This window comes from Ochotona curzoniae, unplaced genomic scaffold (assembly GCF_017591425.1).
Source record: "Ochotona curzoniae isolate NIBS_2020 unplaced genomic scaffold, NIBS_Ocur_1.0 scaffold_2453, whole genome shotgun sequence".
NCBI lineage: Eukaryota > Metazoa > Chordata > Mammalia > Lagomorpha > Ochotonidae > Ochotona > Ochotona curzoniae.
This window is the reverse complement of record NW_024467094.1, coordinates 8,180,051-8,192,271: the sequence shown is the minus strand read 5'-3', so window position 1 is coordinate 8,192,271 and position 12,221 is coordinate 8,180,051. Positions and strand designations below refer to the sequence as shown.

Below are 12,221 nucleotides of genomic sequence, written 5' to 3'. Positions count from 1 at the left end.
ACAGAAGCATAAACAGCACATTTGTAAACACATTCAGGCCTGAACCAAAGGGACTGCACACTGGGACACGGGAAGGGGGAACGAAGCTGGAGCATCCTCTGGGCTTTTGTTCACAAACCCTCAGTGGACCAAGAGCCTCTCTGGCAGCTCCCACTCATCTGATACTTGCAGCTGCTGCCTGGGGAAGAGGGAGGGCCTTGATGTCGGGTGGGGGGCGTGTTCATAGATGTCCAAAGCCCGCCTCCTCTGGGCTCAGGCCGGTGGACTTTGGCTGCAGCCTGTCATAACATCATGGGGCACAGGTATGCAATTATTGCTGGGTGGAGCTTCAAGGGAGGATCCTATGGCTGGAGTGTCCAAAGGTCCTCTCTGCTGATGCTGGCCTCACCTCCCCCTTGAAGTTTTCCTTCCCACATTACTGTTCCCATTCCCCAACAGAAGTGTGGCACAAGATTTCTTCCTCCCAGGTTGTCCCTGCTATGGAGCTGGGAGTCCTGTCTGGTCCTCTAGGTTGACCAGAAGTGTCTGTGTGCGGAGTACAATGTGGGCTGCCAGCATCCTGTTCCACTGCAACCGGATCCTCTTGGAGACATAGAAGGAAGCTAAAGTCGCCGAGAAGCCACCTGCGGGACACAGTCCGGAGCCTGAGTGGGAGTCACAACGAAGAGGCAGCTGTTTTCACTGCTAATTGCTGCCACCCTGCGAGATGACAGGGGGCCGTGTACTCTCGTTCCTGCTGCTGAGTGGGCTAACTGAGCTGTCCCTGCAAGGTGAGATTAGGGGCAGGTCTGGCAGTCCCTGGGCGCGGGTCCCAGACTCAAGGTAAGAGGTGGGCACCAGACTCAAAGTAAGAGGTGGGCACGAGGTGCTAGGTGGAATTCCCTGGCCGAATCCCCAAGGCAGGCTGGTCACGAGAAAGGTGGCTTCCCCAGTGTAAGGCATCTGGAGGAGCATGGACTCTTGGGTCCAAGTGAGATTACCTGACTTGTGCAGGGTTCGGTGTGCGGGTGGAACGTGCAGATGAGAACTAAGCGTATGGGTCAGGGTGGGGCATGTGCTTGCGTGCTCACAGTGGGCAGTGCAGAGGGCATCCCCCAACCTGGGACTTGTGCAGACCGCTTCTGTCCATTCAGGATATGCCAATGAGGGCAGCCTCTTCGCTGGCAGCTGTCACTGTGATAAGAGAATTCCTTCCGGCTCCTCGCTGTCGCCAGGGCTGATGGACCATCTCCAGAAGCATCTCCGGGCTTACCAAAGCTGCCCAGGCTACATCAGGTGACCCCTCCTCTCAGACCCTCGCCCACTCAGGCAGACCCAGCGCCCTCTCCAGGTTGCCCTGGCTTGCAGTTCTCTGTAATCTCTCTCTACCTGCCGGGGACTTTCTCTTGACTTCAGGCCTTTGGAATGAGGAAGCTGCCAGAAGAGGGACAGGGACTGGGACAGGGATGGAGATCTTCAGCCTAGAGAAGGACTTTGTACCCACAGGTTTCAACTACCCTGGAGGAGTGTCTGTGGCGGCAAGCAAGACGACTGGGTTCAGGAGTTGCTGCGATGCTTCAGGCTGCAGGGTGAGAGCTTCCTCAACCTCCCCAAGCTCAGTGACTTCCACCTTCCCGTTGTTTCTGCTTCTGCTGTTTCCTCTGGGGCTGTATAGATTTCTAGAACTTTCTCTGGCTTAAGTCCTAGACCACCAAACCTGGCTCACCATCCCCTTCATGGTTGGTGCAAATTTAACACCTCATGGCTATGAACTTTTTATTTTTCATGAAACAGTTCCATGGGCTCAGGGATTTCCCTTTCTACCCTCCATGAATATTTCTCAAAACACAGTGCTGTTTTTATTAATTTTAAGATTTTATTTATTTTTATTGGAAAGGCAGATTTACAAAGAGAAGGAGAGACAGAGAGAAAGATATTCCATCCACCAGTTCACTTCCCAAGAGGCCACAATGGCTGGAGCTGAACAAGTCGAAAGCTAGGAGCCAGGGGTCTCTTTTGTGTCTCCCCTGTGGGTTCAGGATCCCAAGGCTTTGGGCCGTCCTCTGCTGCTTTCCCAGGCCACAAGCAGGGAGCTGGATGGCAAATGGAGCAGCCTGGATACCAACCAATGCCCATATGGGATCTCAGTGAGAACTGCGACACTGAGCCATTGCATTGGACACTAATTTTTGTCACATTTTATTTATTTATTTATTTAACTTACATATCTCTTTTTAAAAAATTTTTAATTAATTTATTTTTAAAAAATATATCTTGACTATCTTTACATAGTTAATTAGGTAAAAAGGGTCAAGGGCTACAGGAAAGTGGATAAGACTAGTATTTTTTCCAAATTGTTTCCTTCATGTTTAAATGTTGGTATTACGGGAGAAGGCCCACCCAATTTTCCACCCTCCCCAGGTCCCGGATGTAGGGTATTCTCTGAGGTTCTTGCTCAAGTGGTTTTGATATTTCAACAGTTATGAATCACTGCCAATCTTGCCACTCCAAGCACTATGAGGTCTTCGAAAAATCCACTGATTGACATAGTCCATCATAGAGTCTCTGTTTGCCCCATATTTCGCTGCCAAAATATAGCTGGGATGGTTGGTTGACTTGTTCTGTCTTCTCTCTTTTCTTGGTTAGGGTTTTGAGTCCAGCATTTAGATTGGGGAGATCTCCAATGAAACTGTCTGAGGTGTTCAAACCAGATTCTTATATGTACTAGCAAGTACAGGGCCCGGCACAGTCCATTGCCCTGATCAGCTGGCGGTTGCAATTGCTGGGTTGGTTCTGTTTCCACTTCCGACTTCCACTGGAAGCAATGGGTGTTGCAGTCCAGCCTGGTTCTGCCCGGCACATACTTAGCCCTCACATAAACCAGTGGGAGCTGCAGCCTAGTTGCAGCGACCCGCAATAACCCCCACCAAGCCCACCCCCTACCCTGGTTTGCCAGTATGTGTAGCAGTAATCCAGTCTGTCCCACACCCCATTCCACCCCAGGCGCTGTCTTAGTTTTATGTCCTCCCGTGGAAGTGGTAACCCAAGAGGGATGAGCCCACTATTTCCCTCCCAGGCCTCTCCCACTCCCGGATTATGCACTCTCCAGGTAGTTCTGTGGTTTGACTTGACAGAACTAGCCCCCAGCGCCAGCTTCTGCCAGCTGATGCTGTGGCTAAGCCCAAACAACCCTTACCCACTCTAATTTTGTTTGCACCAGTAGGAACAATCAGCCCAGCCTGGCTTTTCCCTGATCTAGTCCACATGAAGCCCACAGGTGTTGTAGCCCTGCCTAGTCTGGTCTGCCCCATCCCAGCCCACGCTCTCCTGCGGGAGTAGCTGTCCAGCAGGGGAACCCCACCATATTCCCCCTGCAGGCTCTGCCCCCTCCCTTCCTTGTTCTCATGCTTGCTGGTTGGGCACTGTGGTCCCTTCCAGTACAGGCAACCTCACCTTGGCATTTTGTATTGTGCACTAGTCTTTGTTGCGACCGAACCTGGCTCAACCCGCACTGTTCTGGTGTTTGGATTTGTCAGTGGATGACGTGGACAGATTCAGCCTGGTCTTTCCCCGACCGCTGCCAAATGCATGCCAGTGGGTAACTTTCCATGGCCTGTTCTGGGCTGTTTCCTATCATGTTTCTTGCGCTTACCTGCCAGGTCTGTGTCCTGCCAGAGGAGTTGCCCAGGCTCCTCCATCAGAACTTCTCCCAATGCCAGGTTTCACGCTTACCAGGGTGTCCATGGCCAGTCCTACTCAGTTCACTTCCTGTCCTAGCAGGAATAGTGGCTTTTCCTGACTGGCCTTTAACCCAAGCTGGTCCTTGCTGTTGTATGTTTCAGCCCAGCCATGGTTTGTCCCTACGCACATATGGCTCACACATGGCTCATTAGGGGTTTGAGACCTTAGTCCATCCCTCATCTATCCCGGTGCTCCAGAACACCAGAGGGTGTTGGAGTCTGGCCCGGTTCAGTGCATTCAATCCCAGTCCACACTTGTGCCAAGGGAGACTACAACCGTTTCCCGTTCAGAACGCATCCCCCATTCCAGCCCATGAGCCCCTTGGTGGGAATCTCAACCCAGCTGGGTTGTACCCTTAGCTCCCCAACTGGGCCTGTTCCCAGCCATAGATGACACGCATGCCAGTGGTTGCTCTGACTCAGCTTGGCACAGCCCCTCACCTGTCCTGACCCATGCCTTAGACACTGTGGCTTAGCGTCCCTGGCTCACGCAGACCAGTAGGTACAAGAGCCTGGCTCGGCATGACCTGTGTTCTGTCCTGGTCTCTAGTTTTGCTTGTGGGCTAAGATTTGCTCGGTCCTGCCTGATCTACCCTGTTCCATTTCCTATTGACACTTTTGCCAGCTGTTGGAGCTACTTTGCACAGCTTGTCCAACCCCCAGGTCTGGACCACATGTTCACCAGCGAGAGCTATGACTCGTCAGGGGAGTTTCCCAAGTGCTTCCACTTGATTCAATCCCTGACCCAGTTCTCATACATGCCATTGGGTTTAGGCCAGTGCCCAACACAGTCTGGCCTTCCATTTGGCCTTGTATGAGCTGGTGAATGTTGCAGCCCAGCCCACCCCACACCCTATTCAGGATGCACATTTGGGTGCTGCTGCCCTGAGCAGTCCAGACTATAAGGGTTCCTTTACCTGTGATTAATGGCAGGATCCTTGGTCACACCTAGCTTAGTACATCACCGCCCCAACTCTTGAGATAACCCAGGGGGCTAGAATTTTCACAGGATGTGACCCACACATCCCTCACAGAATTTATCTCCAGTTATGGTTCTTGAGTGCTAGTTAATGTAATGGCTTGCTTAATGTGACCCTTCTCCTGATCCATCATCACATCAGGTAACATGATATAATTCTGCAGGACAAGCCCTGAGCCATAGCTTTAGCATGGACTGGTATTTGGTGGTCAGCATTGTTCAGTGATTACAAGTTTTACAAATGAAGGGTTACTGCCAATGGGAATTTTTACGAATGCTTCACGTCCTAGAAGCACAGTGGGTTCAACCTGGAGCTAACTAAGCAGCGACTCAAAGAACTAAAACACCAGAGCTCCCCGGCCGTGTGGCCAGCAGATGGAGCCTGGCACCAAATGGCGCACTGGCCGCCCAGGGACAGCTCACCACTTGCATATGGTGGCTGTTGTCTGGGATCCAGGCATGAGACATCCCGTCACGAGACCCACCAGCAGCCGGGAGTTTAAACTCCCAGGCCCAAGGTCGCACCCCTCCCCAATCCCATTCACCGTCAAATGAAGGCTGCGGGTGGGTCCTGGACCTGCCTAGTCACAGAGACCTCCCCCCTCGGTGTACTCATTTCGAAGGGAGAAGCCCCCGGAGCACAGGCAGGCTCACCACGTGCAAATGGTGGCTGTCGTCTGGGATCCAGGCATGAGACGCGCCGTCCTGAGACCAAGTTTTTGACACTTTATAGAGTTTTCTTTTTAAAAAAAAGGATTTTTGTTCATATGTTGGAAAGGCAGAGTTACAGAGAGAGGGAGAGACAGAGACAGAATCTTTGATTTGCTGGTTCATTCCTCAAAGGGCCATCACAGGGAGAATGAGGCCAATCTGAAGCCAGGAGCCAGGAGCTATCTCCAGATCTCCCACCTTGGATGGCAGACATTGAAGCATTTGGCCATCCTCTGCTGCCTTCCCAGGCACATTTTGAGCAGGTCGATTGGAAGTGGAGCAGCCTGGACTTGATCTGACACCCATTTGGGATGCCAACCTTGCTGATAATGGGTAACCTCTTATGCCACAACACCAAGCGCCTCACTTTTATTTTACTTATTTGAAAGTGGCCGTGAGACAGAGAGATCTCCCTTGTGCCGGATTGTTCCCCAAATGCCCACAATTGCCAGACTTGGTCTGACTGAAGCTGAGAGCCAGGAACTCACTCCAGGGCCATGTGGGTGACAGGGATCCCACTGGCTGAGTCACCAATGTGCTGTGTTCAGGGTCAACAGAAGCAGGAACCATACTCCCAAGGAGAGCAGGACTGTAGCCCAGTCCTTAAACACAGACAGCAGGTGGCCCAAGCGCCAGCTGCACTGCCACCCAAGATACCCATCCCTTCTTACTGTCAGTGCATGTTAAAGGTGCAGGCATCATTATATCTCACCACAAATCATTTCAGCATGTTTATTATGAAATAGAGTTCAATCTTTTATTGATCCTCTTAAAAAATATGGGGATGGTGTTACAGCATTGGATTAAGGCATTGTCTGCAATGTGGTCATCCCATGCGGATGCTGGTTCAAGTCCCAGATGCTCCACTTCTGATCCAGCTCACTGTTAACTGCCTATGAAAGCTGTTGAAGATGGCTCAATTGATTGGATCCTGCAATCTCCATCGGAAACCTGGAAGAAGATCCTGGCTTCAGCCTGACCCAGTGCTGGCCACTATGGCCATTTGAAGAAACTGAAGATGGAATATCTGTCTCTTCTGCATTCCCTCTCCCCTAGTGTACCTCTAATTTTTAGAATGATTATTTAATTGAAAGAGTTAGAAAGAGAATTATCATTTGCTGATTCACTTCAAAAATACTTACATGGTGCCTGGCACAACCACTGAGGTGATCTTCCGCTGCCTCCCTGGGTGCATCAGCAGGGAGCTGGATGGCAAGTGAAGCAGCTGAGACTCCAACGGGCACTCCAATACAGGATGCTGGCATCACAAGTGGCAGCTTAACCTTCCATGTCACAACACCGGACCCAAATACACAACCATTAACATAGATAATGTTCCCCCACCTTGTCCCTGAATCTGTCTTGTGCAGCATTTGTGGCATCCTTATCGCCCTTCTGACCACACAGGCCTATGTTACCTCACTTAGTTCTCTCAGCTCCCCGAACCCTTGGAACTAACACTGTTCCAACTTCACAGCTAAATGGAGGGAGTTCCAGCCAGGTTAGAGATCAGATCCTGATGGGCAGTGCAGTCAGGGTTGCCAGCTGGCTCTCCTGGCTTTGCAGTTCCATAGGCTTCCCTATCTCAGTGGGGCCATCTAGTGGTCTGCTCATGTCCCTGTCCCCAGCCTGTTGCCTGTGCTGCTGCTTTCCTCTCCTGCTCCTCAGCTGTCCCCTTGCTGTTGTCTGGACCCAATCACCCTTCCTCCTGATGGGGCTTGGAAGATAACACACTGAAAATATAGTAACCTGGCAGCAGGGAGAACCACAGAAGCACAGAGGTGACTCTGGGCTCCCACGCCCTTTCTGTGTGTGTAAGAGAGCTGCTTGCTCATAGAGGAGTTCTCTGACTCAACCTGCCTCATAGCAGGACACAAAACCCTTTCTTTTAGTGGGTAGAAAAGGATGAGGACAGCCAGGCCTTGTGGGTTGCCCCTCCCCTCAGGGTTCTGCTACTGCCCAAGCATGCTTACACACAACACACTATTCAACAAACTTAAGTGTCAACATAGTTTTTTTCTGCATGCTCCTGTGTTATACAAAACTTGAACAATATCTATTTTGGTGCTTAGGTTAGGTTCACCAGGTTTTGTGCGGGGGTTGCTGCCCTGACTCCATATGTTCACTCTCCCATGTCGTGTGCCCGCATGAATGCGCCATCTCACTCTCTCTCTCCAGAATGTGGACATGCTCACAGGAAGGACCTGGCACAGTACCAGCATTTCCGTGTTCACAGCATTCTGAGCCTTAAATCTCCAAATGAAGCACCTGCAGGAGTGCACACAACAGGCACCGTGCCAGTGCTGAGCCTCCTCGCCATCACCCTCCTTCTCGCTGGAGTTCTCACATATGTTCTGTGCAAGCGCAAAAAGGAGAAGCTCCTGCAAGGTACTCCAGGTAGACCCACTTCAGAACACCTACCCCAGGGGACAGTCTTCTCTCTGACAGGGATCCTGCCACTCCCATCCTGTGGCTTTTTCTGCTAGAAGTGCCTGACCCATGTGGAGGGAGGAAAGTCACCATAGGTTCAGGGACCAGTGCTTACCTAGAATGCCAGGCAGAGAATGGTGACATAAGATGGAAGCTCAGCCAGCTGAGTGGGAGATGAAGCTCGGCTGAAGGCACAGGTCCATCCACTCCGTTCACAAATCTGTACTGCATACCAGTTGTGTACCAGGCCATAGAGTTTTATCTTTGGGGGATGAGGAGTTAAGATTTACCTTATTTATTTGAATGGTAGAGACACAGACTAGAGAGAACTTCCATTTGCTGATTCACACCCTAAGTGACCACAAAGGCTTCAACTGGGCCAAGCCGCAGGCAGGAGCCTGGAAGTCCATCTGGGTCTCTTACACAGGTGACAGGGACCAGGTACTTGTGCCATCTTTCCCTGCTTTCCCTGTGCATTAGCAGGGAGCTGGATCAGAAGTGCAGCAAGATTTGAGCCCATGGTACCACGGGGCTGCCCTCGGTCCATGTCTTTTTTCTTTTTCCAGACATATTTGTTTTCAGTTGTTTAGTTATGTATTTAAAAAATTTTTTAAATTTTATTAAAAGGCAGATTTACGGAGAGATGGAGAGACAGAGAAATATTTTCTGTCTGCTGGTTCGCTCCCAGGTGGCCACAACAACTGAGCTTTGCTGACCTGAAGCAGGAGCCAGGAACTTTTCCGGGGATCTCCTACACAGGTGCAGGGTCCCAAGGCTTTGAGCCATCCCTCCACTGTTTTCCCAGGCCACAAGCAGGTTGCAGAATGGGAAGTGAGATACAGCTGAGATACAAAAGAACACCCATATGGGAGCCGATGTAAGGCAAGCACTTTAGCCACTAGGCATCATGCAGGCGCAGTCTGTGTCTTTAAGAGTCTGAGTTTTAGGTCTAGCATGATGGCTCAACAGGCTAATCCTCTGCCTGTATCTCACATGGGTGCTGATTCCTATCCTGGCTGTTCCACTTCCCATCTCGCTCCCTGCTTATATTGTAGGAAAGCTATAGAAGATGGCCCAAAGCCTTAGGATCCTGCACCCATGCGGGAGACATAGTGAAAGCTCTCGACTTGGGATCAGATAAGTTCTGATCATTGCAGCCATTTGGGGAGTGAATCACTGGGTGGAAGATCTGGCTTTTCTTCTCTCTGTAAATCTGCCTTTCGAACCAAAATAAATAGATGTTTAAAAGATTCTGACTTCCTTTTTAAGCTGTCAATCCCATCTCCCCAAGTTCCTTGATCATCGTATACATTTTTTATTCTCTAGGTGTGCATTATGTGTCTGTGTAATCAATTTCAATGTCTGAGCAGCAAATGGAAGGATATGAGGTGAGTTTTGCTTTTCTATTTATCATATGAAGAGGGTCTAGCGCTATGGCTTCGTGTGTAAAGCCACAGCCTGCAGCACCAGCACCCCACTGGGGGCCGGTTCTAGTCCTGACTGCTTCACTTCCAATCCAGCTCCCTGCTGATCTACCTGAGAAGATACCAGAAGCTGCTCCAAGTCACCGGGACCAGTCCAGCCATGTCAGAGACCGAGAAATCCAGGCTTCAGACTGGCCAATTTCTAGCTTTGCAGCCTGAACTAGAAGGCAAGAGTAGCTATCTCTTCAATTCTTCAATTACTTTCTATTCCAAAGAAATAAATCTTTAAAGCAAAATATCAAAGAGGTCTAGTGGGGCCCAAGATGGTAGCTAGTGCCAAAAGTCCTTGCCTTGCATGTGGTGGGATCCTATATGGGTGTGGGTTCTAATCCCAGAAGTCCTGCCCCCTATCCAGCTCCCTGCTCATGGCCTGAGAAGGCTAAAGTTTGGCCTAGCTTTTGGGCCCTGCACCTATGTGGGACACCCTGGGGAGTCTCCTGGCTCCTGGCTTTAGATCAGCTCAGGTCTGGCCATTGTGGCCACTAGAGAGGGAATCTGTGGACAGAAGATCTTCCTCTCTGTCTCTCCTCATCTCTGTATATGTGACTTAAAAAAAAAAAAAGAGGCCTAGTGTTGCTGTACTGTGAGTTAAGCAGCCCTGTGATGCCAGCCTGCTATCCAAGTGCCAAGTTAATTCCCAGCTCCTACAGTTCAGGCCTGGGAAAAGCAGAAGGGTCCTGCTTGGGGGAATTAATCAGTAGATGGAAGGTCTGCCTCTTGCTCTTTTTCTGGAACTCTGTCAAATAAAACACATAATGGCTGGAGGCTTTCTAACCAGCACAGGTACAAAGAGCCAGGTGGGATGGCTCCCTTGGGGAAGGGAGACTAAGTGGGCCTTCGGGATACCCTATCCTGGGGATTTTGTTTTACAGCCAGGTGTGTTCAGGTGGGCCACATGGCTCCCTAGGGGTGGGGAAGGAGCTCAGCAGGCTTCAAGGTGAGTGGTTGTAGGGGAGCCCAGGGGGGGAAGGGAAGACCTTTAAAGATCAGTCTGAAGCCCCAGCACACGTGGGAGACCTGAGCTGTGGTAGTTAGCATCGACCATCATCGAACACCACTCACTGGTACACACTAAAGACAAGGCTGGGGCCTACCAGACAGTAACTGGTAGGGGTCACAGTAACTGCTGGGGTCCATGCAGTGACTGTGGATGACACGAAGGGGTGAAGAGAGGAGCTACCCTGTTTTCAGGGCGATGAGGAGCTTCCAGCTGTATGGCAAGGCCTGGCAGATGTCTCTCCAACCACCTCAACACAGTTTCATTTTTGCATGGACATTTAAATCACACCACTAAGAATTCTGTAATCTATTGAAGCATTGTTGTTTTCCATGTGAGATGATATTTGTAACCGATGTGAGTTTGGGAGTTAATGTTGCTGATCATGTCTTGGTGAGTGGTCCTTTAACAATTTACAATAAAGTCCATGCCATTTTAGGAAACCTTATTGTGTGCCTAACCATTCCCTTAGAATCTGGCCCAGACATGTATTGCAGCTTCTAGGGGAGGGCTTGATAAGTATCCTAAATATATTTTTTCTTCTTTTCTTTTGTTCATTTTTCATTCTTATTTTTTATTTTTAAGTATCCTAAATATTAATGAAAGCGATGGGACTATGAGCTGAAACTGCTATGGTGATAAATACAGTTACTGTGATGTTAAAGGCTAGCTGGTTTTTGCAATTTCTTTGGAGTATTGGAAATGTATCAGTTTTGGCCTCTTATGTAATTTTTGGCTAGAGGAATTAAAGGATGCTTTTATTAATATTACAGAGATAGGCTTTGAATTATTGTTTGATGGTTTACGGGGTTATAGAGCCTGTAGTTGTAGGGGGATTTAATATTTGAAACTTCTGTCTTGGATTTTTATGATTTTTCCCTTGTGACCTATTTCTCCCAATAAATGATGGGCAAGTGGTGGAAATAGAAATGTTGTGGGAATGTATTACTGATTAGCAGATAACTGCATGTGCCTTGGCCTTGGAGTCCTGGCTGTCGCCCAATGGCTACTACAGATTGATAATGGCTTACTTTGAAGAAACTGATTATAGTAACTTATAGAATTATCTTTAAGAGCACCTGGTTGACCATGAAGTAAAAAATTAATTTGTCCTATATCTGTGCATGCTGGCTTAGTTCTGAAGTTAAAGATAGCAAAATCAAGCATTTGTGCAGAGGCCTGTGATGTGTCTGAGTAAATAAAAAGGAGAGCTTCTTGAGCTGTTATGAGAGGGCATCAAGGGAAGGTGTCTGCGTCTTTTCTTTTGGCAACTCCACACCCCCTTCTCAAGCTCCAAACCCAGCTGGAACCGGCCTCCGGCAAGTAACCATCAATTACAATGTGATAAGGAGAAAGGTGAAGTTAGAATGGGCCATGATAATAACTAGTGTGTGAGAGAATCAGGTCTTGTGGCAGACTCTGTGCGGAATAAGTGGCCTCATCCCGTGGAAATGCAATCTCCACTGACACATCCAAGAAATGTGGACGAGAACAGGCCTGGCTGGGGAGCTAAGGGGATGCCCCAGCTGGGTTGGGAATCCCACTGGTGAGCATGAGAGCTGGGTTGAGGGCAGCAGGCTGGGCTGGCCATGGCTATACCCTCCCTCCCTCGGCACGGGTGTGGACTGGGACTGGGGAGCGACAGACTGGGCTACATTCCAGCACCCACTGGTACTTGTGAGTGTCAGGGTGGGAGTAGAACGGGCTGGGCTAGGTCTTCACTTTCAGTGAACCACATAAAAGTTCCTGGGCATGGACTAGGTGTGACTAGGCTTCAACAACCAACAGTAAGAACCAAAATGGGTGTGCGCTGGCTGAGCAAGGCTACTGTTCTGGCCAGGACAAGAGGTAGACAAAACCAACCTGGGCCATCCACTGATGTGCCCAAGATCTGCCTCTGG

General features: G+C 49.7%; 2 long non-coding RNA genes across 3 annotated transcripts; both read left to right on the top strand.

Annotated features, from left to right (window-relative positions):
* Positions 1 to 1,163: 1,163 nt before the first annotated feature.
* On the top strand, positions 1,164 to 7,635 carry LOC121170324. The gene is made up of 3 exons (XR_005885946.1): positions 1,164 to 1,275; positions 1,486 to 1,568; positions 7,588 to 7,635. It is a non-coding gene; the product is annotated as an uncharacterized LOC121170324 (long non-coding RNA).
* Positions 7,636 to 7,722: 87 nt separating this feature from the next.
* LOC121170323 lies at positions 7,723 to 9,492 on the top strand. Of its 2 annotated transcripts, none has more exons than XR_005885945.1 (3): positions 7,723 to 7,797; positions 9,166 to 9,227; positions 9,360 to 9,492. It is a non-coding gene; the product is annotated as an uncharacterized LOC121170323 (long non-coding RNA). The 2 variants fall into 2 exon arrangements; XR_005885944.1 differs by having other exon boundaries at positions 7,749 to 7,806.
* Positions 9,493 to 12,221: the final 2,729 nt, after the last annotated feature.